This window comes from Lepidochelys kempii, chromosome 1 (assembly GCF_965140285.1).
Source record: "Lepidochelys kempii isolate rLepKem1 chromosome 1, rLepKem1.hap1, whole genome shotgun sequence".
In the NCBI taxonomy this organism is placed as follows: domain Eukaryota; kingdom Metazoa; phylum Chordata; order Testudines; family Cheloniidae; genus Lepidochelys; species Lepidochelys kempii.
Window position 1 is genome coordinate 251,731,901 of NC_136380.1, and position 24,900 is coordinate 251,756,800.

General features: G+C 40.1%; 1 long non-coding RNA gene across 1 annotated transcript in view; it reads left to right on the forward strand.

Moving 5' to 3' along the window:
• Nucleotides 1–1,358: 1,358 nt before the first annotated feature.
• LOC140902904 (uncharacterized) overlaps nucleotides 1,359–24,900 on the forward strand; it is an 86,881-nt gene continuing 63,339 nt past the window's right edge. Inside the window, exon 1 of the long non-coding RNA XR_012156136.1 lies at nucleotides 1,359–1,420. This is a non-coding gene — a long non-coding RNA (uncharacterized LOC140902904). The remainder of the gene's footprint in view (nucleotides 1,421–24,900) is intronic.

Sequence of the window (24,900 nt, forward strand, 5' to 3'; positions counted from 1 at the left end):
GATTTATAAAATAGTTTAAATTGTGAACCAATACTGGTTTAACCAGTCATGATTCTTTCTGGTCCGAACTCAAGTCCAAAGCAGGCATAATTGTACAAAATAGGTATATTTGTTACTATTGTATTTTAATAATACTATTGATGCAAAATGAGATCGTGATAACAGGCATGGGCAATCAGATTTTTTTTAGTGGGAAAGATGTTTGGCGTCTACCAATAATTGAGAGAGATGAGCCTATTAGACCATTTTACCATGAACCACATTCAACTATACTGTCACTTCTTTTATTTATAAAGCTGTGAAAACAAAATGAATGCCAAGATAAAACTAAAACAGAATGGTATTGTTTGTTTAATCACTAATGTCTAGGCCATGTGCAGTGTATGCAGGGCCTTTCTCTTAGTTGAAAGCTGATTGGGACAGTTTGACCTGTAAGATAAGATTGCCCACCAAAGAAGCACAGGAAAATGGACACATTTGTTGGCGATTTCTTGATTCAGAAACCTGCAGCAATACCACATTTTTTCATCATCATCAGGAGTTACCACTTTTGCTTGTGATTTTTTTTCAGGTGGAAAATATAACTTGCTAGTACTGGAGGCCTGGTATGGTGTTCCTGCAATAGCAAGGAGTTTGTCATTTGATTTTGCCCTTGATAATGGTCTGTTCTGCTTGAAAGATGAGTAGTAGGAGTCCTGTCTAGAGTAAACCAACAGTACCTGAGGTAGAAATGAAAAGTCCTGAATATATTTCATCACTCATAGGGCTTCTCCGGGGTAAAGTGCTGAATGATGTGAACTCACGGTAGCAAATTTGACATCATGTCCTATTAACAGACCATCCAAAGAATATCCAGAATTAAAAGACATAGTGTTTTTCCATCAGAGGTCATGCTTGTTATACAAACTGGTAGGGAAAAAAAGCTTTTTGTGAGATAAATGAAATGTTTCCAGGTTATATTTGCATTGTATTGATGAAGACATCACTTGAGTTCCATACCTACCTTGCTATTAATGTTTTCATTCACTCTTCTGCCAAGTTATGCCTTTTTTGTTTAAGAATGCCTAAATAAAAATGCATCTAATGTAGAGAATTATTTTTTAATGCAAAGCAAAGATGTTGTAGAGGACGCCAGTTAGGTTAAGAAGCTTCATGCCGATGGCATTCTGACCTCCACCAAACAGCATTTACACACTAGCCACCAAAACTTGCTCCTTTCCTGGGGTTTGCCTTTTACAGTTAAGGTAAATGATAGCAGAGTAAATCTCAGCCTAAGCTTCCTCCTGATTTTAGCTAGTCTTCAAATTTTTCTTGTAGGATTCTTGCACCTTCCTCTGTTTACCTCTGTCTCAGGGAGAAGCTCAAATGTTTTTACTGCTGGATTGGTATACCAACAGGACCCACCTGATCTGGCTGTAAGGTGAGCAGATGTCCCAATAGTAGGGGCTTTATTTTACATAGTCACTCTTCTAATCCTTAATCTACCAGATGTCCTGCAAAAATTTCATTTTAAAACATATTGAATGTGGTCAATACTCCATTGAAAGTCAGACGGACAGCTTTGGCTTGAACCTAGTGGATGCTTGAAAGCCAGAGCAGTGTAAGTAGACATTAATGTAAATGAGAATCAGGCCCATAGTCTCCTGAATGAATTGTATTTTATAGCTCACCACCTTTTTCCCATGGGAACAACATTTTAAAACTCACAGCATTTAAAATAAAATGTTTTAAGTTATAATATCGCTACAGTGCTTTTAAAATTCAATTGCTTTTATATGAAAGGCTGTTCAGTTCTTCGTAGCTGTTCATTGCTGCTTTCTTGTGGGGTTAGTGAATCTGGAAGATTGTCAAGCACAGACAACACAGTTTTCATACTGTCTGCAAATACTCAACTATAGATTTGGAAGTTTTGGTACAAAAATGAAAAATGCCAGCCAGCTCCCTTTAATTAAAAAAAAAAAAAAAAAGACAAAGCTTGTAATACTGCCAGACTAACACTGCCACTGGTTTATCTGAAGAAACTTTTTCTATGGGAATCCTTTTCTAATATTCATTTAAATTCTCCTTTTATGATGAAAGTCTGTCTCTCTTCTCCTTTTGATAACAAAAATATGAACTGGGCTCCACTTTCTTTTACAAAAATAGTGGTGCTTACAAAGTGAGTAATAAGGGATTTTAAACTTTTTTTTTTCAAATTTTTTATGAGATCTGTAAAACAGAACTTTTTGGTTCCATGTAATGTCAAGGAGCTAACTGGGAAGATATTTACCCTATGACTGGCTGTTTTGTAATTAGCAGTGTGGTATTATTCTAATATTTCCATTGCTTCGTCTGTGGCTCTGATGTCAAGTAAAGGTGCAAAGGTGATGAACAGTCAATAGAGATTACATATTTCCCTACCAGACAAACTATAGACCCCAGTTCTGGAAGGCATCTCAATTCAGGTAGAACTTTATGTATCCACTAGTGAAAATTTTAGCAAGGATTTTTGGAACCAGAGATACATATTCACCATACGAATCATTAATTGCATTGGTTAAAAACTAGGGTATAGGTTTTGCAAGTCTACTTTCTAAGCTCCTTTGAAATGGACTTTTAAAGACTACAAATGTACATATGCAGCATCTCAGCTAGAGTTGGATGAATTATTCATTATGAAAAATGCATCTGACAAATACTGGCGCCTCTTGTATTTGAAATAATTTGCAAATCGATTCTGTTACTATGATTGTATTTGTTATCCATAGGTATCCATTGAATACTTTATGAACAAACTCTGGCATATGCACTTTTCATAAGCTATTTTCTGTCACTATTGCTTTGTGTATTCACTACTCATTGTTTGGGGTGTATAACTGATCACTTAAGTCACCTGGTATTACTTATGGCCTGTGACTGGACAGTGAACTTTTAAACAGGATAATAGCGAATAACAATTAACTTCTTGGTTAGAAAAATAATTTTAAGCAAAAAGCTTATTGTATGCAATATAAATTGAATATTTTTATTTCAGGAAGACCCAGTCACAATGGGCCTGATCCATAATCCATTTAATTCAGTGGTAAGACTCCCATATGAGCTGTCCTTTTAATTAAAACTGCTATGGCAAGCATGAATTTTAGGTGGTATGATAAAATTCTGTTAATTTATTTTATCAGTAGGGGCTGGCTGGCCAGCCTGCCCATCAAGGGAGATGAGACGGCCTCGCCTGTGAAAGATCAGCTGCTTCCCCAGCTGATCATGATCTGCTGGGAAAGTGGGCAATTCAGTTATCAGACTCAGCTGGGGAAGAGCTGGGTGACTGCCATCAAGGGCTGGGAAGGCTGAGTTGGTGAGGAGAACTGCATGAGGGAGGCTGTGTTCTGTGACTGGTCCTAGGGAAAGGTTGATAGGGGAGAAGGAGACTCCTATTGTGGGCCTGGGAAAAGGCCAATCCCCAGGCAGATTGCCTGGAGGTAGACTGGGAATAAGGATCCAACCTGGGGAAAACCAGATTGGGGGAAGATTCTAGGAGAAAAGTCCAGAGGGTGAGCACTATGAGTGAATGCAGTGGAAGGATAGTCTAGAAGGGGCAGAATAACCTTTTGTTTTACATTCTTTGGACTAGAGACTGCAGTATTATCCACAAGAAGAAATCCCAAATCATGAGTCAGACCCCCCAAAAGAGTGGGTGCGTGCGTGTGTTTTAAACAGATGATATTGTGGGTTTTCTGGCCGGTCTTGATTTTTGACCTCTCCCTAGCCATCCCCAATGTGTGTGGGTACGTGACAGCTTGTTTTGCCAATTCTCTCAAATTTCTGGGGTAAGATGATTTTGAGCCCCTGCAACAGTACCTCTCATCCCCCACATCTGCCCATCAATTAAGCCTGTCCTCCCTCACCTCCACATCAATCCTGTTCCCCAGTACCTGCATCAGTCATGCTCCCATCTCCATCAGTTCTGCATCCCCAAGCCTGCAATCAGGTCAGCTGTTGCCCTCACCTCCGCTCTTCTGGGGATACTTCACCCCCTTTGCTAGGTCTGAGGGCTGCAGCTGCATCCCCTCCCCCCATTCAGGCTGGGGGGCAGCTCCAGGGAGGAGGAGCCGACGCTGTTGCTCACAGGAGAGGAGGGGGCAGAGCTATGCTGATCTGCTCGGCTCTTTCTGTCCCCGAAGCCTCTGAGAATGGCTTGGGGTTGCTGGGGGGGGAGGGGTAGGAGAGAGAGCTCTTTCTGTGACAGCACTGATGGGTTGCTCTGTCCCGGGAGATGGGCAAGTCGGGCAGCAGCCAGTCAAAGGGTTTTCCCCAGGCAGGGCTCAAATTCGCTTGAGGGCTGAAGCTTTTGGGGTCCTTGTGAGTCTGAGCCCCAGCCAAAACCTGTCATTCGCAGAAAAAACATGAGGGTTGTCAACACTGAGACTGCTGCTTGGCAGGGCCTCGCTGACAGAAGGTAGGCCTCTCACAGGGAAATGGAGGTGGAACCACTGCCACAGTGTGCCACAACGGGGCACAGGGAAGTCAGCTTGCCACAGGCTTTAAAATAGCCCATAGAGCAGGGGTGGCCAAACTGTGGCAGCTCTTTTACAGTTAAAGTGAAGCTGGTGGAGCCGCCCCTTCCCATCTCTCCCCTGTTCTCCGCCTACCAGCCTGGGGACGGGGGAGCTTGGGACCTCTGCCTTGCAGGAGGGTGGTGAGGTAGGAGCTTCTGCCCAGTGAGGAGAGGGATCTTAGGGCTTCAGCCACATGGGGCATGCCTGCCAGGGCTTTAGCAGGAGTGGAGCAGAAGCCCTGAGCCCTGGCAGGTGCCTCACATGGGGCAGAAACCCTGAGCTCCAGCAGGTGCGCCCCGTCTCTCAAACTTCTGAAGATTGTCATATGTGGCTCGGAGGGCCAGTAAGTTTGGCCACCCCTGCTATAGAGTGTAACTGGCTCAGCCTCACAGTAAAGAGCATATCAGGCTCCTGACAGTCTTGTTCCTGTATTAACTGTGAATGCCGCCAAAGCCTGTGCTAGGCTTACTGAGACTGAAGGGGGCCTTCAGATTAATTTCTAAGTTTGCTTTTGTGGTGTATTCAAAATTGTTAAAATTGCAAGCTGTTGCTTTAAAATCTCTAGGGGTTTCCTGGTCCTGCTTGCAGGCTAAGGTGTGATCTTGACCTTGCAGCAGTCTGTCAGTAGCCAGCCTGCCTAGAATAAGGTGGGGTGAGTTGTGCCTCTCTGTTCTAGGGAGCAGACTGCTTTGTTACTTTGTCTTGCGGCAGTTTGGTGTTATCATTCTGAATTCCAAGGAATAAAATATTTTTACGCTGCAACCTTCAAGCAAGAGTATTTTATGTTTTTCTCTGACTTCTCTTTGTATGCTGTGAAACATGTTAAGCCATCTTCTTAGACTTTGTTCTCAAGAACTTTGGGGACTTTTTGAGTCTGGCTTGTGCTGCCTACCTTTTGGAATTTGAGGGTCTTATTATTGGTTTCAATGGGATTGGGCACTATTGGTTTCTGTTGCCATGGTCAAAGTCCTGTGCAGCAAACAAGCCATTGAAAAGGATGTAGCTCCACTGCAGAGCTATAAAAATATCCATGGTTAGTCTTCAAAATTTGTTTGGAATGCAGCCAAGTTTTAAGTAGGAAAACTGTAGGTATTTTTGTTTTCTTCTGTGTGTGGAATCTAAGCAGCGGGGCTGGATAGGGACATATATCTTATAAATACACTATTTATAAAGAGATTACTTCTTTAAACAATGCACACATACTTCCTGAAACTGACACGCACTTAATAGTAATGGCAAGAACTCTGAGTGATTTAATGCTCATCCTGTAATTCTCCTGTCCTCTTTATTATTTAAATAGCACTCAAAAGTGTACTAGGCACTCTACAGAAAAAAATAAAATGGCAAGTTTACTTACAATCTAATTTTCGATGTGACTCTCTGAATGCGAGTCATAAATGAGGGTAGGGTGGAGATGAAATTGAGGAAAGATAAGGGTAATGGTAAAAAGATTCTGCAATAACTCAATCATGGCTATCTTCGTTTGTCTTTTTATGAATTAAATAAGGCTCTCCTCCCACAACTGGCCTTAGATTGTAAACTGTTTTCTGGCAGGGACATTGTCTTCTATTACATCTTATGCTGCATGCACAGTTATGATGCTCTATAAATAATATATTTAATGATATTCCTTATGTATTCAGACTTATATTTGCAAGTTCCTCTGATTTTTAATTCGTGTGCCAATAGAAATAGCAACCTTAAAAAATTCTTTAGCCAGAAAGGATGTTTAAATAACCCTTCCAAGCATCAGAACATGACTGCTAGACTTAGTGTCTTTCATATCCCTTTACATTTGTCATCATTTTGTTGCGTGGCCTCACAATTTGGTAATTTAGTCATTGTTTACTTTTATCTGGAAATCATACACATTAGGAGCCTTTATCCCCATGCTCTGAGCACCCTTTCCCACAATAAAAGCATAGTAATCACCAAGAACACAGAACTGCTACAATTTTCCCTCTGCTACATTCAAAATGAAAAATATCAAATAGTATAAAAACTGATTGTATAGTCGTCTGTTCTTTAATGGGGGTCGTCTTCTGTTTCATCTAAGAACTTAGTTAAAGAAACTGGTTCGTGGAAAAGCAAGTATTTTAAAATAGATTTGTCTCGAAGGACAGGTTACCATCAACATGTTTTGCCTTTTAGCATTCATGTGTAGAACTTTGCCAGGCTCTTATATGGATGTATTTGTTTTGCACATGAGAAACAGCTAGTAAGGGGTCAGCAAAACGGGTGAAATGTTAGGACCTTTCTGCCCCAGCATATTTCTGACTTTAATATTTTGTGTGAGAATTCAGTTGAATGACCTGGAGAACTGAAGGCCTCTTTTTCTCCACAGGACAAGTGCAGCATAAGCAGCAATAGAGATCACTTTTAGAGTAGCCACTCTTAGAGGTAAAAAGGTCACTCAGTCTCCATGCATGTAACTAACGTACAAGCTCAGTATAACACAAAGAAAAGCAGCAAGGAGGCAAACTGGCTCAGTGGATTCATAGATTTTTAAGGCCAGAAGGAATCATTTATGATCTGATCTGACCTCCTGCATAACACGGGCCATAGGGCTTTCCTGAATTAATTCTTGCTTCAAGTCCAACAGCTGTGGGTGAACTTTTTTTTTTTTTTGTAAAGAAAAAAAATCAATCTTGACTTAAAAAATTGCTAGTGATGGAGAATCCACTGCAACCTGTGGTAAGTTCTAATGGTCAATTATCTTCATTGTTAAAAATGTGCACTTATTACTGCTTGAAAGCTTAAGCAGACCTGGTCAGGTGAAGAAGCTAGCTGTGTTTTAAAAATAAAATGTGTGGCTGTCATGGCAAACTTATCTTAAACAGCAGACATTAGGAAAAATAGGATCGCTAGAAATAATTTAAAACAAAATAAAAATCTCTGCTTGGACACTGTCTAACTGCAGTTCATACTTCCTACCAGTGAACTGAATAGCATCCATATTAACACAGAAGTCTTATCTCATGTTGTTGTTTCCCTGTAAGCTGCTGCCTTTTAATTTCTTTTTGAGTTTAGTCAGAAACCCTAGAGCCAGTTTAAGATATTAGCAACCTATAATTGTCATAGAACAACTGGAAGAGTCTCTGCTTGACCTTTTATTTAACAGGAAGGCTGTCTTGCACAGAAATACTCTGCTGCTATAGCTTTTGCAATGTATCATTACAATCAGTATCTTTTGTTCCAAGCTTTCTCAGCATCTGTGAAGCAGCAGCTGGTTACTTGTCTTCATCATCAAAGTGTGTTCAAGGACATTGGTCTAAAAACTTCTAACAGAATTTCATTGGTTTGCAAAATTAAAACTTGGGGCTTGAATGTTTTCAAAGATGGGTTGAACAAGATAGGTAGAAAATAATGGAAGGGATCTTCCATCATGGAAATACTTACGTTGGTCAAACAGCTCTTTAAATTAAATAAATTCTACTTAGCAGCAGGATTTTCATCTCTTTTTCTTAACTTTATTTTAAGATTTTAAAGAGAGAGATGCTGCAGCTAGAACTACAACTACTTACCCAAACCCCCAAATGTTGGTGGTTCAGATAAAATGAAACAGAGGTTGAATACACCTCTGTTTGGGATTTTCTGAGCCACAGTATAAGGGAGGCTTTTCAAAACTCTAACCCTTCCTGTTTCTAAGCATCTTTAATTTTTCTGTATGCTAGAAAACGAATGAGGCAGATTATTTGGCAGCCACCAGTCTAGGTTTTACTACATCCAGCATGGTCTCTAAAAGCTACAGTAGGATTCTGACATCATACAGCAGTCCTCCGCTATTTAGAAGCCATTGTTCCAGGAGCATGTACTTTACCTCGCTGTTCTTATATTTGTGTATTGAAGTGGTGATTTTTGTTGCTTTACTATTTCATGAAGCTTATAAAAAAGAGTTTTTCAGCTGGTAGCTTGTTTTAAGTTGTCCTGGGGAGATTATTTTTCTGTTAGGAAACGTTTGTTGAATGACTAAAAAGAGTGCCGATTCGGCAAAAAAAAAAAATGCTCAAAATGATCAACACATTAAAACAAGCTAATAAAAATAGGCACCAGCAGGAGTTAGTGTAGAAAGCGTGGCACATATGAGAACTGACTGACCTTTTGCTCTATTGTCACTTATGATAAAGCCAGCAGGGGTGATAATAGTAACTACACATCAGTAGAGCCATGCATGCTTCTGAACAGCATTAATAGTACCGTATGTGGGCAGCTGTCTGATCTTTATTAAACCTAGAAATACAAACTGCTGCTTGTTTACAAAAACTCTTTGTAGTGACTGAGACAGATGCCTTTGGAAAGAGATCCAACAAGGTTTGAAACCGGTGAAGTGTTTGTCTACATAATGTCAATGCAACCTTTGCTTATGTGAATGATTACTCTGTCTCCTTCCTGGCTTGTCTTCACTAAGCTGGTTAAGTGTTGCAAAAATGTAGCTGTATGTGATTTTCAAGGTACTGAGGCCCAAATTCTGATCACTTCTGAACATTTGTCCCTGGGAGGTTTGAGAGGCTCTGTTAGGTTCCATACCCACTAGATGCTCAGAAAATCTGATTTGTTTGTTTGGCAGTTTCAGGGAGTTGAAGGGGCACACTTCATTGCAAGAGTTGGCTGGAAGGCTGGGACCCTCCAAGGGGCCTAAGTGAGTTGAGCACTTTCCTCCTCTTGACCTTCAATGAGAGTTAAGTGTCTATTTCCCTGTAGGTCCTTTTGAAAATTTCAGCTTTACTTGTTACTAATGGAATTCTGCTACTCTTTTTTCTTTCTCTTTTTGAGTGTTGTAAAAATTCAGATGAACCATTGATTGAAGCCGTCTGTATTTCTCCCTCAATTATTTCCTTTTTCCAGCAATATCCTTTTTCTAACTAGTGTCTTTTCTGAAATTTTTTTGGCTCTTGAATTATTTGTAGCCTCTCAGGATAAAGATCTCCCATCATATTTCACACTGTGTTTGCATTCTTAATTACTTACTAAAGGTCTCCTGTACAGTACGTTCTCCCAGATAAAGTGGATAGTGAAAGATGGAAAAGAATGTGAACTCCAAATGGGAAAACCAGACAAATGGTTTCTGGCATGGATTTATTTACTAGAACTGTTAATATATCAGTAAGGGCTAAATGTTGAAGTTCTCGCTCAGTTTTTAATCCAGTCTCTTTCTAAGGGCTTGTCTACACTGCTCTGCAGTTTGGATTTTGGGGGTGTGAATAGCAGTGTGCATCAAAGAGCTGTTGTGTAACATGGATGCTGTGGGCATAAATTAAAAGATTTGCATTAACATAGTCCAAATGTGAACAAGGAAACTATTAGTTTGCAACTGAAGCATCCAAATTGGGGAGTTACAGCACAGCACTTTGATGTGCACTGCTATTCACCCTCCCCCCCTACACAGTCTGAACTGCAGGTTAATGTAGACATAGCCCAAGGCAATGTTTCATTGTGGCCAAGGATCTCAGCCTTAGAAGAAATATGGTAAGAGGTTTTTAATCCCATTTATTACCAATTTTTAACACCTATGCATAAAGAGATTTGAATAGTCATTAAGGGATGAGAACACATACTTACTAGTGAGAGCTGATTGGGAGAAACACTTAATTCTTTTATATGAATTGCAGGATATAGAAGAACGTAAAGTATATGTGTCTATGAGATCATGCTTGTATATCAAAACAAATAAGAATGACAGAAAACATTTTTAAGGAGGAATTGAAAAAACAAGGCAGGCTTATGGCTTTCAGTGCAGTCAAGATTTTTAAGTACCACACAATCTATGCATTTTATAGTAATTAGAAAACTATTGTTTACCTATTCCATCTCCCCACCCTTGCTGTTTGCACAATCCCAGCATTCTACAAGTATCTGAGGTTTGGCCAGTCAAATACTCTTCCTGGATGCGCATTCAGATTAGAACCAGGATGCAGGCAACAGTAAGATAGTCTTCTAGAAGAAACTTTTTTTCACCCCCTGATTTTTACATAAATGATAAAGTTTTACCAGACCAATTGGAATGTACCCTTTTTCTTTTTCTAATTTTGTGTAGCTATCACATGCTTCATTTTAATGAAAGGCATGAAGTCTTTGATTCACTGTTGTGGAGTAATTTGTCACCTCCAGATGAAAGTAATCCTGCTTTTTTGCTAAGTCACACACAGTCCAGAGTGTCATTGTCTGTGTCATGTCTCCTTTACCCCGTGGACCACTATCTTCTTCTTTTGTTAAATATGAGGCTTTCAATGGCTTTATTTAGCCATTGAAAGGGAGTTTTTTCACATTTTCTGAGATTTTTTTTCCATCAAAATAACTTTTAGACATAGTTTCCATTTAACCTAGCAAACAACATTCCCAGTTATGAATATATATGTACTTACGTTATGGAAACCCTGGGTCTGCTCCTGCTCCCACTTAAGTCAGTGGTAAAACTCCCTATTTTTTCCACCTTTCTTTCCCTCCTAATATATTTAACAGTTCTATTGGTGTAGGGAATTTGGAGAAGTTTAAAGATTCTCTATGGATACTAACAATTGTGTAGTTCTTAAATATCTGCATTGCTTCAATCATAGTGGGTCAAATTCTGTGGTTTTTAATCGAGCAAAACTCCTGTTGACTTCAATGGGAGTTTTACTCAATTTAACAAATGCAGAGTTTGGCCTATAGCTTTTTCTCTATTAAATTAAAGGGTATAACCATGTTTTCATGAAATAAGCCTACCATTCCTCCCCTCCTCCTCCCTTTTTGCTTTTCCTCTCCAGGAACTCATTTCCTCCAAGGCATTCTGGCAGCCCAAGATTGTCCCTCAGGAGCATTTCCTGGTGCATAAGCCCTGGAATCTTAGTACTCTGTAAAGTTTTATGCCATATCATGTGTGTTTTTAATAATGTTAGGAAAGATAATTTTTCAGTTTGTTCTTATACACACATTTGCAAGACTTTTGCTCTTAACAGTAGCTTGACCAGCTGCCATATGCAGTATCTGAACTACAGGGGATACAACATATACTGCAACTAGTCAGTCAGGTAATCAGTCTTAAAATTAGAGGCCAAACCTCTTCTCTCCTCTGGAACAGAGCATATTAAAAAGTTCATAGCTTAAACCTGGGTCCTTTTTCTCACTGTATTATTTACTTATCTACTGTGAGCTTAGCATGCTAATTAAATGATTGTTCAGCAATATCTGAATGCTCTTAAAAGAAGAGATGAAAACTTAGGGCCTGGTCCATCCCTCACTGAAATCAATGGAGAGATTACCATTGACTTCCATAGGAGAAGATAATGAGGCTCCCTAAGGGCTCTGTACTAAACTTTTTTTTATTTTGCCTATCAATGAGATTAGAAATTTACAACTGAAACCTTGAGGGCAACTGCCCATCTCACATCTTGCACTGCATTGGTGCCCATGACTACTCTGATACGTGGGCCTCCATCCTAGCTGAGCTCTCATACGTTCAAGGAGTTGCAGTTCCCGTTGACAGCTGGAAGGGCTGGTGTGGCTCTTACTTTCAGGCAGTTAGGTGAGCACCAGGTCAACTGAAGCACCCAAGGCTGAGGAGGTGGAGGCTGTAGGTGTAGCAACTGGTTAGGGAGTCAAAGATGCGGGGTGAGTGGGGGGGAGACAGAATACGAGTCTGAAGGGGACAAACTGAGGGGGCAGGGGCTGAAAGAGGAAAAAATGGGGGTAGAGTTCCAGAGGGAGCAAATGAAGGGAGCTACCTTAAGTTCCCCCACAACCTCTACAACCGTGCAGAAGCTTCCTAGCTAGATTGCCCTTGGCTCTCTCTCCCCACACTCAATAACTTTCCAGGCGCTCCCCCGCCCCCCATGGCAATACTAACCCATCCCCATAGTGGCTTCTGTCACCTTCCAATTCCCAGTCCCCATTTGTGTCCCCTGACTTCCCAGGGTGCCTCTCCCCCAAAGGTCCCTTGGCTTCTGAGTAATGCAAAACTAGGCTTCTGCCTCCTTGAAATCTGTGGGACCCTGAGGAGAAAAGTTACAAATGGAGCTGCGCAAAACTTGCCAGCTATGAATCTTTTTATCCAACACTTAAAAGATGGTGTTTATGTAACTGCTGGAGTTTTTACAAGTATGAAGGGCCAAGTGTCTTAATCTGTCATGTGCGGTATCGGTAATCAGCAAAAGCTGAGATTTTTCTCTCAATTTTTTAGAATGCAGAACAGCTTACAATGTTCTCCATGGTTTTGAATACCCTGGTTAGGGTTTGCACCAGAGCAGAGACGTTAAATAGTATGTCACCAGTATACCCTGATAACATGTTGGGGCTGCCACTTGTTTTTCTGAACCTTTTATTCCGTTCCATTTTTCTCCTTTAATAGTGTTTGATGGAATCCTGTGTGTAAAAGTGAATGCACTGTAAAAGAAGGTGAAGAGCCTGTCCAATCCAGCAGTTGTGGGGTTGGCAGAGTAAAGATGTATGTGTTACCTGGGGGTACTGGAGCATTACTGAAAGAGTGCAGAGTTAAGGATGCATGGGGAACCTTACATGTGCATTTTCTGTTTTTTCAGAAGTTTGATTTTTATTCCTCTCAGTGTTCTGCTAGCAGACGACATACAGCCAAGCAACCTTAACTCTGCATTGATGTGGGTTTTTTTGTATTGAATTCCTAGTTTTTTGAACAGGAAAAGATATGTCGTTAGTAGGAGTAAGTAGTCATTTAGTCACTTGTACATATGCCTCAATTAGCAGACCAAGCCAGACGGCCCCCTCCTGACCACACACACATCAGCTAAGCCACATCAGTCCTGCTTTGGCACATCTCCTCTGCCATGCCCCTGACCCATTCACTCCATTCTCTCTTCCAACCTCATCCCCTCCCCACTACTGTACCTAGCCCCTCCCTGAAAGCAGGGAACCCGTCTCCCTGAAGTCCTTACTCTCCAGTATATAAACATTTCTATTGCCATTGCTTGTCTCCCTCCTGTGACCCGACTCAGATGCAGTGCCTTTAATGACAGACAACTGTATTACAGTGGAATGGTGTTCCTGGTCATGTTTCAGAATAGTTGGAAGGTGGAGTTTGTGGCAGGGCTGGTGAGAGAATCACATACAGGGTTTCTGTTCCAAAATACTGACTGTTTTATGTTTGAGAGAAAGATTCTCTGATCCCTGTCCAGTAGCTGTACCCCATCTCTGAAAAATAGTGAGGTGTCAGAGCTTGTAATGCTTCTGTGACATACAATTTCACACACACATTTTCTGGTCTGTCATGACCCCCTCCCATTTCCCAATTAATGTTCTTCTAACACTTATTAATAGCTTTCATACTCTCGCTGTATTCAGACGCTTAGCCAAATCACAGAAAACTATCACAACTCCTGGACACAAATCTTTGATAAGGTCCAAATCTGATTTCATACATTGTATGAGGTGCACACCAAGAACAAGGCCCCGATCATTTCAGTCTGTATGAATCACCACAATGTCTGGTAGATCACAGCCTCTTAAGTCGTTGGTTAGACATTGCAGAGTGGGCAGAAACATAATGCCAAGACAGTCCATCTCCCAATCAGTATGTAGTCAGCAAAATCCCCATGTTGTAGTGTATTCCATTCTCTTCTGCAAACTTCTGCAACTTCATAATTTAGGAATTACCCAGAATCCATATGCTGGCAATCCTGACAGCGCAGACGTTTCTTTTCCCTTAGCAGTCAAGATACCTGTGCTATCAGTTCCAAACCTCTGTGTTCTATATCTTTGGAAACACCACATTAATCTGCTCTGAAATCAGGAAGTAACCACTCCCTGCCCCCTCCACTCCTCCTCTATGGGCTACTATGATACAGATTTTTCCCAAACAACCAATCCAAGGTTTATGTACCACTCATCCTCATTTCCTCCCCCTCAGCAGCTACATCCTTTGTCCTGTCCCCAAATTTAGATCACTGATGCTACACCATACCCCCATGAGTCACACCAAATTTCAAAGCAATTCAAATAGCCATGTGCATTTTAGAGCAGTTACAAGTGTCAAGTTCTAAAGCATACAGAATGCTGGGCACAGCACGGGTGCTGGAACAATTTTTATAGTGCGGGTGCTGAGAGCCACTGAATCAAATTATAAACCCTCTACGCGATGGGAATCACTGCAAGCCAGGAGGTGTAGCAGCACCTGTAGCACCCCTGGTTCCAGTGACTGTGGGGAACAGTAGCATTCTAGCTGGTTTTCTGTACTGGCTCTTGCACGCTGCAAAAGAGCACATTTTCTCAAACACCGTGCTCAGTTTTGGTCCCCCAAAGATGTAACGGGTGCCAGGCCCTACCTTGGTAAAACTCAACAGAGTGAGTTTCAGTCTGCATCACTTCAACAGTTTGATATCTAGTCCCGTGCAAAAAATCCCCCTCCCCCTCCCCGGTAACTTTTTGAAAAATGGCTATTTTTAAGAGCTTATATGTCTGCAACCTCTAGCTCAGATGACTCCAAATTTGGGTCACCAACCCTAGCCTGAACCCCCCCGAGACACGTGTCTTTGATCTGAGAGGGCTTAGAAATGTTAACCTTTTAAACAGAAGGTGTGACGTGAGCTTAACAATAGTGGTGCTGCCACGCCACTGTTACATAACATAAATGACGGGGTCATAGAATCAATGTCCCTTTTTGCATCCAAGTTTGCAAGATCAGTTGAGCCACACTATTGTTAGGTTACTAGCTATTATAAACAGTTGAGGTAGTCCTACTTACGACAGTCAGTCTAGTCTAAGTACAGCCAAGAATTTTAAACAAATTAACATGATACGCAAGAATTTTACCAAGTCTACATGGGTCCTATGAAAAAATAAACCTGTAGAATGAATGTCGCATTGAACTGAGTGAGCTATTTAGATGGTACACTGCTAAACGTTTACTGTTATGGGGCCCACTGTACAGATTGATGACAGCAGCTGTACTTACACTAAACATTTATAAACTAATTCAAATGATGCAATATCATGAAACAAATGAGAAGAACTATGTTCAAAGCTGGGGTTTTCTAGGGTGCAGTCCTGGCTCCATGGAGGTCAATGGGAATTTTGCAATTCACTTCAATGGAACCAGCAGTGCAGTCCTGATCTCAAGCTCAGTAATAGCTTATAACAAATATTTGCTTATTCTGTATGGAGAGGCCATTGCATAGTACCCATTATTGGGCAATTTTAGCTGCCAGTTGCCTTTGTTCTCTGAGTTTATTGAGCATGCCACATAGCTAATGTTGGCAAAATGATTTGACAAAAATAGACTGACTCATTGTTGAGTAACTCTGAGGTGAGGGTAAGCCTATAGATGTTTTTCTTAATGCTAAATGTACTTAATAAGAATGCCCAGACACTGAAATGTACGTAATGGTAATATTAGTCCCAAATCTCATGTTGGCTTGTAGTTGACATCTTTTAGAGTATAGATAGAGGAGAGATGTGATATGGGCAGAATTGAAACCTCTTGCTCCTGAAATTGTTGATATGGAGACAGTTGTCTGGAAGGCTGGCTTGGCAGGACAATTACACTTTGACATAACACAGGCATGCTTTTGTGAAGAAAAGTTTATAAATATCAAGTTCTTTAAAAATAAATCTTGGAGTCTGTAGGAAAAAGCTAAACTCTCTACAAACTTTCCACACCTGCAGTTTTCCCATCATTTTTTATTATTACCAAAAAGTCATGTTGATTTTAGGCAACACCCCTGCTTCTGTCTTCCAATCTTTATATCTTCTACCGAACCTTCTGTTTTGCCCTTTAATTTAAGGATGTTTGGTCAGCAACAGAGCTCTGCTTCTTGCATAACATAGTAATAACCACAAAAAGCATCTCAAGAATACATACTGCATTTAACAGACTAAAAAAGTTTAATGTATCTTTGTGAGAGTTAAATAAGATATGTGGGTAGTTCTTATTGTCATGTAAACATTTCCCCACCAATCCTTTGTTGCCCAGCAGACCGCATTTCCCCTCACCAAAAAGGAACTCCTTAGCTTAGTACAGAAGCACAATTGTAATGCTATTAGATGCTCTCATACATGTCTCTGTACAGACCCAAGAATTCCAGTGACCTACTTCTGCAAGAGGAAGTGCTGCATATACTAATTCTACAGGAGGAGATGCAATTGGTGCTATGTGATCAGCAATACGAGTAGTTAAATTGACAGGGTACTGCTGGTAGCATCACTAGGGTTGGTCTATATATAAGCATTTAAATGGTTTCTTTTTTCTTACTAAGCACTTTTTTGGGCTAGTCTGAGAAATCTCCCAGTGTAGTGTTTTGAACTCTGGCTCCATATGAACATCCACACAATAGATAAGATTTTGTTTTAACAGCTGTAGAAAGAGAGTAGTACTAATCTTTTGCCAGAGGTTTCCTGCTAATGGAGGGTCGAGATATCAGAACTTGTTAATTGACACCTCAAGATTATGAAGAGTGTAATGAAATCTAACTGCTTTCTCCTTTTTTAATTTGTTTTTCATAGTATGAGAACAAATGTGATTAAATTAAAAGGCTGTACATTTATAATCAATTATAGTAAATACAGGTACCATATCAGTTTGTGAAATGTAGTCAATTTATGGAATTCACAGGAGTTTACCAGGATAAATACTGTGGTTGGATTTGTGTATAAAAATTGGATAACATGATCTTTAATATAAATAGCTATAAAGGTAATGGTAATCCTCTTTTGTGCTTGTGTTAAAGGGGCACTCTTGTAGGAGTCAGGAAAGGACTCATTCATGCTGCTTTTATGGTACTGTATTGCACAAGGAGCTAAGCCAAAATTTTCACACTTGAATACTTGAAGTTAGGAAATCCATATCTGAGCACCTAAATAAGTGGCTTGATTTTCAGAGGCGTTTCTAGGTTAGCCCAAATTACTCCTGAGGTGCCTATTACAGGGTGGCCCTTGAATACTCCAGGGCATAGTGGTTTAAAAGCCACTTTTGAGCTCAGAGACTATAAACAAGCAAACAATTCTTGGTGACAAATTCAGCCTTGATGTAAGCAGGTGCAATTCCATCGACTTCAAAGGCCTTTCACTTACTTAGGCCTGGCTAAATTTGGCCCTTGTCTCCTCCATTTCAGTGAATAGTTTTGAATGCCAAGATGAACCAATTTAGTTTAGCCACCTGTGTGTACAGAAAACAAAAGATAAAATAACCAAATCAATAGTGTAGTTGGCAGCAGTATTCAAGTTAATCAGGCTCTTGATGCTTTTGTCTTCTATGCTATCATGTGTTCTTTAGCTAATCTGGCATTCTGGGACGTGACAAATCCAGAAAATTTGTGTGTTTAAAAATCCAAGCCAAAGCAAATTCTAATGAAGTGTGGGTCAACTTTGTGTTTGTAAGTAGTGCAAGAGGTATTCCTCCTGTTCAGTCATATGATATGGTAATTTAAATTTTAAATGTAAATGCATGAAGAGGAGTGGGGGAGAGAAATCTGATAACACTCTTCAAATATGTTAAGGGCTGTTATAAAGAGGACAGTGATCAATTGTTCTCCATGTTCACTGAAAGTAGGATGAGAAATAATGGGCTTAATCTGCAGCAAGGGAGATTTAGGTAAGATGTTAGGAAAAACTTTCCAGCTATAAGGGTAGCTAAACTGGAATAGGTTTCCAAGGAATGTTGTAGAATCCCCATTATTGGAAGTTGTTTTTAAAAACAGATTGGACAAACACACTCAGGGATGGTCTAGGTTTACTTCTTCCTGCTACAGCGCAGTGGACTGGTCTTGAAGACTTCTTGAGGTCCTTTCCAACCCTGCAGTTCTATGATTCTATTATTCCTTTTAACTAGGAAAATGAGTGACCTAATTTCTTATTAAGCTATCTGACCTTCTAGAACTCTTGGAATCAAAATGAGAAGAATGTTTTTCTTCAATCGATAATGAGATGCTTAAACAGTTTTTACTGCTTTCTCCCTGACACAATTGTATAAACAGACATTTTTGCCAAGTCTTTACGATGATCAAAATCTTGGTCCCTTTTTGAGTAAAGTGCACGACAAATAAATTGGCACACAAATTTACAGTATCATCTTTTCCGTATTCAAAAACTGTCTGAAGCTCATTTGATTAAGCTTAAAAATAACTCTGTGAATGTCATTAGAAGTGCTGATGAATATTCAATGTCAGTTGCCTGCATTTGTATTCTGGTAAGGAATTATTAAATTGCCTGTTAGTCTTTCCTCTTGTAAGAACTTGATTGTACTTGCCAGAGCCTGAAGGAATTATTTTCATATTGAGAGTTTTAAAGGGTTTAAATTTTCCACTTTCCATTGAAGAAGAAAACAGCTGGTAAATTAGTGAACACTTGTTACAATTTATTTGGCTACTGTAATCTTCTCTTGCTTCCTTGGTAAATAGAACTTATATAATACAAATCTTTTGGTGACACCATGTAGTATTTAGAAAAAGGTTGCAGGGGAGGGGAGGAAGAGGGGGAGAGAAGGGAAGCAATGTTCCTCTGAAACCTGTCGAAATGTTTCCACAGAGATTAGTTGGTTATCTTCGTGCTTGACTTTGTTTTTCTTATTCACCAGTTCTCTGCTTCTGCCTTTCTGTCTGGTGGTGGGTTTTGTACTGCAGCACAACTGACTGAACAAGTGCAAAGTCCTTTACAACTGTGCTGGTTCCTACTAAGTCAGCATTACATGGCTGCTTGAGTTACGGAAAATGTCTTCTTTTCTTCATACCTGGGTACTCCTCTCTCTCAAGAGAATAATTGACTGAGGTCCAGAAACCCCATGCCACCTCATTTTGAAATTGAATTCCCATAATGAACTCTTCAGGAGACCAGGGAGAGCATATTTCAGAGGAATTGGACTACAAGAAAAACTATTAGTATGTATAAAATCTAAGTTGTAATGCAGAGAACTACATGTAACTGTTCATACTATTTCTAGAGATCTAAGCACAGCGGGATGTTTTCAGGAAGACGTCTAGGCCTTTTGGCTAAGATCCATGTAATACCAGCGTACTATTATTCACCTTCTGAACTTCCAAGGTGATAGCCTCTAATATCTTACAGTCTTTTCCATATTTAACTTCTATGATCCTCATTTGTTCATAATGTTATAAACTTCCCCCCTAATATGTCCATAGTGTCAAGTGTTTCCTCTGTCTACATTCATGATATGTGCAAGGCCACGGAGATGTAAATTATTTCTTTTTTTCAAAGTAACATAATGGGCCAAATTTTCCCCTGAAGTCAAGGATGACTTTGGTCCAGAGTATTTCATTTAGCATAGCTACTGTTGAAACTCTTCCTAATGGCTAAGGAAAATGAGACTGTGGAACATTATACTACACTATAGAAATTCTAAACTCTGAAAAACAATTAAGGTAAACTTAGATAAATGTATTAAACAGATAAAACTGAAATCCTTCCATGAGGCATTGGGATGGACTAAATGATCCATGTGGTCTTCTATCAATGATTATGCTATCATGTTTGGTAACTGGAAGAATGTTTAACAGAAAGACCTTTTAAATACCCTACTCATTCCTCTTCCATTTAAATGAGGCTACTCTTAATGAATGAAAGTGTTATAAGGAAAAAAGTCGAAGTCAGTTAATTCATATAGGTGCCACATTCCAAAGATCATAAAGGTCAATGGGAGTCTTTTTCATTGACTTTTGGATCAGGCCCATACTGTGCTATATGATCTTACTCTTTCTAGGAACAAATGAAAGATGAATGTGAAATATGTGTAATAAGGTAGTGTGTGCCTCGGACTAAGATCAAGCGACTGGGAGTTGGAACTCCTGGATACTGTTCCCAGCGCTACCACTGGCTTGCTTTGAAGTTTTGAGCAAGTTACTTAAAACTCCTGAGTCTCAGCTTCCCTGTTTGTAAAAGGGGGAATAATACTGTTGCACCGTCTGTAGTGGCTCACAATTGTGAGTGCCTACCTCAGGGCAGACTGTCAGAAATAGGGCAGATTCCCCAAGCTGGTGGTGTGTTCTAGAATTAGATTTCACCAAGTCAGTAACAAATGTGAACTCCTGAATCACTATACCAATCTTACCATGGAGTCACATACATTCCTTAGGCATTCCAGTCTATCTCACCACCCAGATAAACAGAACTTTGTGATAGTGGTCACTTACAGCAAAAATCACACCACATCAGTTTGTTCGCAGTCCTAAGAGACCAGTCTCTTCCCCCAGATCAATTGGTACTCTGGATCCTTCACCAAAGACAATGCTGGCAGCCAATTCTGTAGTAAACTAAGGAAAGATTTATTAGCTAAGAAAAAAGAATGAGAGTTATTCAGAGCTGAAAGCAGGTAAAATATATGTACAGGTGAGTCACACTTTGTAACTCTAACTGGTGGCAGTAATGTAATAAACTGCCAGTTTCCCAAAAGTCTTCTCAGGGTATCCAGATTGTCTCTGGGGAGCTCCGCTTACTTCCCTGTAAGAGTCCAAACAGTCCAGAGATGAAGGCTCTTTCCTTGATTCCATATTTATAATTTCTCACAGAAAGCGAGCGGACAGTTTCTCTCCCACGTGGGCTTTTCCTTTGATGACAGTGAGTGAGGAATGTACTTTGAGTCATTGACCTCCGGTCAACACACCCAATGGCCATTTGCTTTTAAACTAGAACTTTTTCTGATAAAGTCCTTCTTTAGCATTCTACAAGGTTTCTTTGATGAATTATCTAGTTACAGGGATATACACAATGTAAATATTTGCCTCCGCATCATAACAGGATACAGATAAAAGAAAACAATGTGTGTAAAGTCCCATTAGTTTTATGAAGTCTAAACACCAAATACACTCTTCTACCTTCAACAATCACTTTGATCTATACTAATATGCAAGTGACTTGTCCTGAATACACTCCGGCATGACCTGGTCTGCCAGCATCACAGATACGACTTATTGACTTTCTGCAAAGCACACTGAGATGTTCTATTTAAATACAAAGAGTTATTAATCTCATCACATCATCCTCTATTTTAGTTATTATAGAATTTTGTGTATATGTTGTTGTGTGATCAAATTATACAGTTACGATCACATAGTATATGGTACTGATGTATGTGAATTTATGCAGCTACCTCCTTGTGCACTGAGACGAAGTTATGTCTTGGGGATTAATATTTCTCTTAAGTCATGCTTTACACCACTAAGTCTAAAGAAAAATGGATATGATTTATTCCCAGTACTCGAAGCCAGTTATCCTTACTATTTATACTCCTTGTCACCAAGGTTATAAAACATCTTAACTTCAGCTGCTTGGGTGAGGTAGATGCTTAATAAATTGTGATCTGTGTTTTTGATTTGCTGTAATAGCATCAGGGCTGTAGGTAGCACATCACCTTTGTAATATGCTCAGGATTTATCAACCTTAGCTACAGTAGGGTATATTTCCAAACTGGGAAGTGAGACTGTGTCACTTGCTATATAGTTACTGTTATGTATCAGTTTTTATTATACACTCCTGCACTCAGTTGTTCAATTTTCTGAAACTGTAACTTTTGAGGCTGAAATTTCCCAGGCTTGGTATCAGCCCCAAAGTGAATTTTATTTGAAAGTTGAAGAAGTCACGACCATTTTTCTGTGTGAGGATAATAGAGAAGGGGGAGAACCCACTATAATTTTTTCAAACATTTAATTTTTTTTTCTACAGCCAAAAAAGCTAGAAAGACAATTTTTTGGCATGGAATAGCTATCACTCAGAAGAGGTGCCTTTGATCCACTGAAAATTTGTTGTTGACTTGACTGAGTTATGAGCCTTTGGCAGTTGCATTTTGCACATGCGGTATAGCTTTTGAGCATGATTTTTCATTAAGCTGGTAAAGTGCGCAGTCTAAGTATGCCGGCATTGTGTATGCTTGTGTAACTGACTTAACTGTTCATGTAAACTGTAGTTTCCTGATTACTCCCAAGCGCTCAGGCCCCATTATCAAATGTTTCAGAGAAATGCAGGGTCAGGTAAAAGGAATGGAATTTCTCCTTGTAAAATATCCCTTTAGTGTAGGGGAATGAGCACAGGACTGAGAGTTGTGACAGTCTGAGTTTTGTTCCCATCACTTCCTTTCACTGGCCTTAATTTGCTGCACATTAGTAAGGCCTCATACTACGTTCCTAGCAGCAAAATACTAATTTGTAGTCAGGATAACTGAGGTACAAAGACGTTAAATATGTTGCCCAAAGTCACAGAGGAAGTTTGTGGTAGAACTAGGAACCAGAACCCAGATCTTGGAGGCAATAAACCCAGATCTCTGCTGCTAGAGCCCACAGTGCTTTTCAGGAAAAAGTAAATGCCACAGATCTTGGTTAAACTGCCTCTAAATAAGGCTAATCATGCATTCTTGCCCACTCTTGTCAAGTGCTTTGAGGTGTACTATCTTTGGAAAGATACAGCTGCGCTTAAATAATTTTTTATTTATTTTATTATCTGCCCCTGGAAAAGTAGGAGTAGAGAGTACTGCATGGAGCAGAGCAAGCTTCCCTTCCTGAGTTCCAGACCTATTGTCTTACACAAAGCCCAGTGAGCACGGAGGGTTCTCTGGATATGTCATTAGAAGAGAGGGTTGCAGGTTGGATGACAAATGTTCATCACAGATACTTTGTTCTATACAGAGAAAATCTTTAAAAAGAAAATGAAGGGGGAGGGGGGGGAGAAGGTACCCAAAGTAGCAATGAAAACTTAGGCTGGACCAGAGGGGATGTTTTAGTGGCCTAAATAGTAGATCTGCAATGTTTTACCCTTTTCTGGAGCCACAGGTGGTAACGTCTTTGGTGCTTGAACCATCGCTTTTTATTTGTACTGTAAAGCAGGCAAAACGCTTCTGGGTGTTTGTAAAAATAAGAAATACTAACTCCATGCATTGGCGGGCTGTTGTTTTCCCCAGAGCATGCAGCAGTGTCATAGTGCTATAGGTATACAATGTGTAAAGTGCTGTGATGAAAGGTGTCATATAAATTTAATATGTACGTTTACATGTACTCTGCTTTACTGGGACAGAGTATATTAGAATAGCTGTGATTATTAGGTCATCTCTCAGGAAGTTAGCTTTGGCTAATGATAATGCATGGTAACGGCAGTTGCTCAATTGGGACAGTATTAGCTGACAAAGCACTCTCAGTCAAGGGGATCCAACTGTGGAATGAAAATCTAGAGATGGCTAGTTGAATCCAGAGTCTGACCATCTCTAGGAAATGCTACAGAACCCTCTTCTTTGAAAAAGCCTTTCTTCCATAGCAGGAATGACACTCCCACTGTTGACACCTGAGACAGCCCCCTTAAGAAACCCCCAAAACTGAAACAAACACACACGCACACAAAAAAACCCAAGAAGTTGTTTTTACCGTGGAAGGGGAGAAGAGCCAAAGATTCAACAAAGTCCAGCAGGAACTTTGCTATTGTTGTTTCGTGTGGAAGATGCTCAGATACTATGGTGATGTGTGGTAGTTTAAACCCCTTAGATAAGATAAAAGAAAAGGAGTACTTGTGGCACCTTAGAGACTAACCAATTTATTTGAGCATAAGCTTTCGTGAGCTACAGCTCACTTCATCGGATGCATACTGTGAAAAGTGTAGAAGATCTTTTTATACACACAAAGCATGAAAAAATACCTCCCCCACCCCACTCTCCTACTGGTAACAGCTAATCTAAAGTGATCACTCTCCTTACAATGTGTATGCTAATCAAGTTGGGCCATTTCCAGCACAATCCAGGGTTTAACAAGAATGTCTGAGGGTGGGGGGGGGTAGGAAAAAACAAGGGGAAATAGGTTACCTTGCACAATGACTTAGCCACTCCCAGTCTCTATTCAAGCCTAAGTTAATTATTGCAAATGAATTCCAATTCAACAGTTTCTCGCTGGAGCCTGGATTTGAAGTTTTCTTGTTGTAATCGCAACTTTCATGTCTGTAATCGCGTGACCAGAGAGATTGAAGTGTTCTCCGACTGGTTTATGAATGTTATAATTCTTGACATCTGATTTGTGTCCATTTATTCTTTTACGTAGAGACTGTCCAGTTTGACCAATGTACATGGCAGAGGGGCATTGCTGGCACATGATGGCATATATCACATTGGTGGATGTGCAGGTGAACGAGCCTCTGATAGTGTGGCTGATGTTATTAGGCCCTGTGATGGTGTCCCCTGAATAGATATGTGGGCACAGTTGGCAATGGGCTTTGTTGCAAGGATAGGTTCCTGGGTTAGTGGTTCTGTTGTGTGGTATATGGTTGCTGGTGAGTATTTGCTTCACGTTGGGGGGGCTGTCTGTAGGCAAGGACTGGCCTGTCTCCCGAGATTTGTGAGAGTGTTGGGTCATCCTTCAGGATAGGTTGTAGATCCTTAATAATGCGTTGGAGGGGTTTTAATTGGGGGCTGAAGGTGACGGCTAGTGGCGTTCTGTTATTTTCTTTGTTA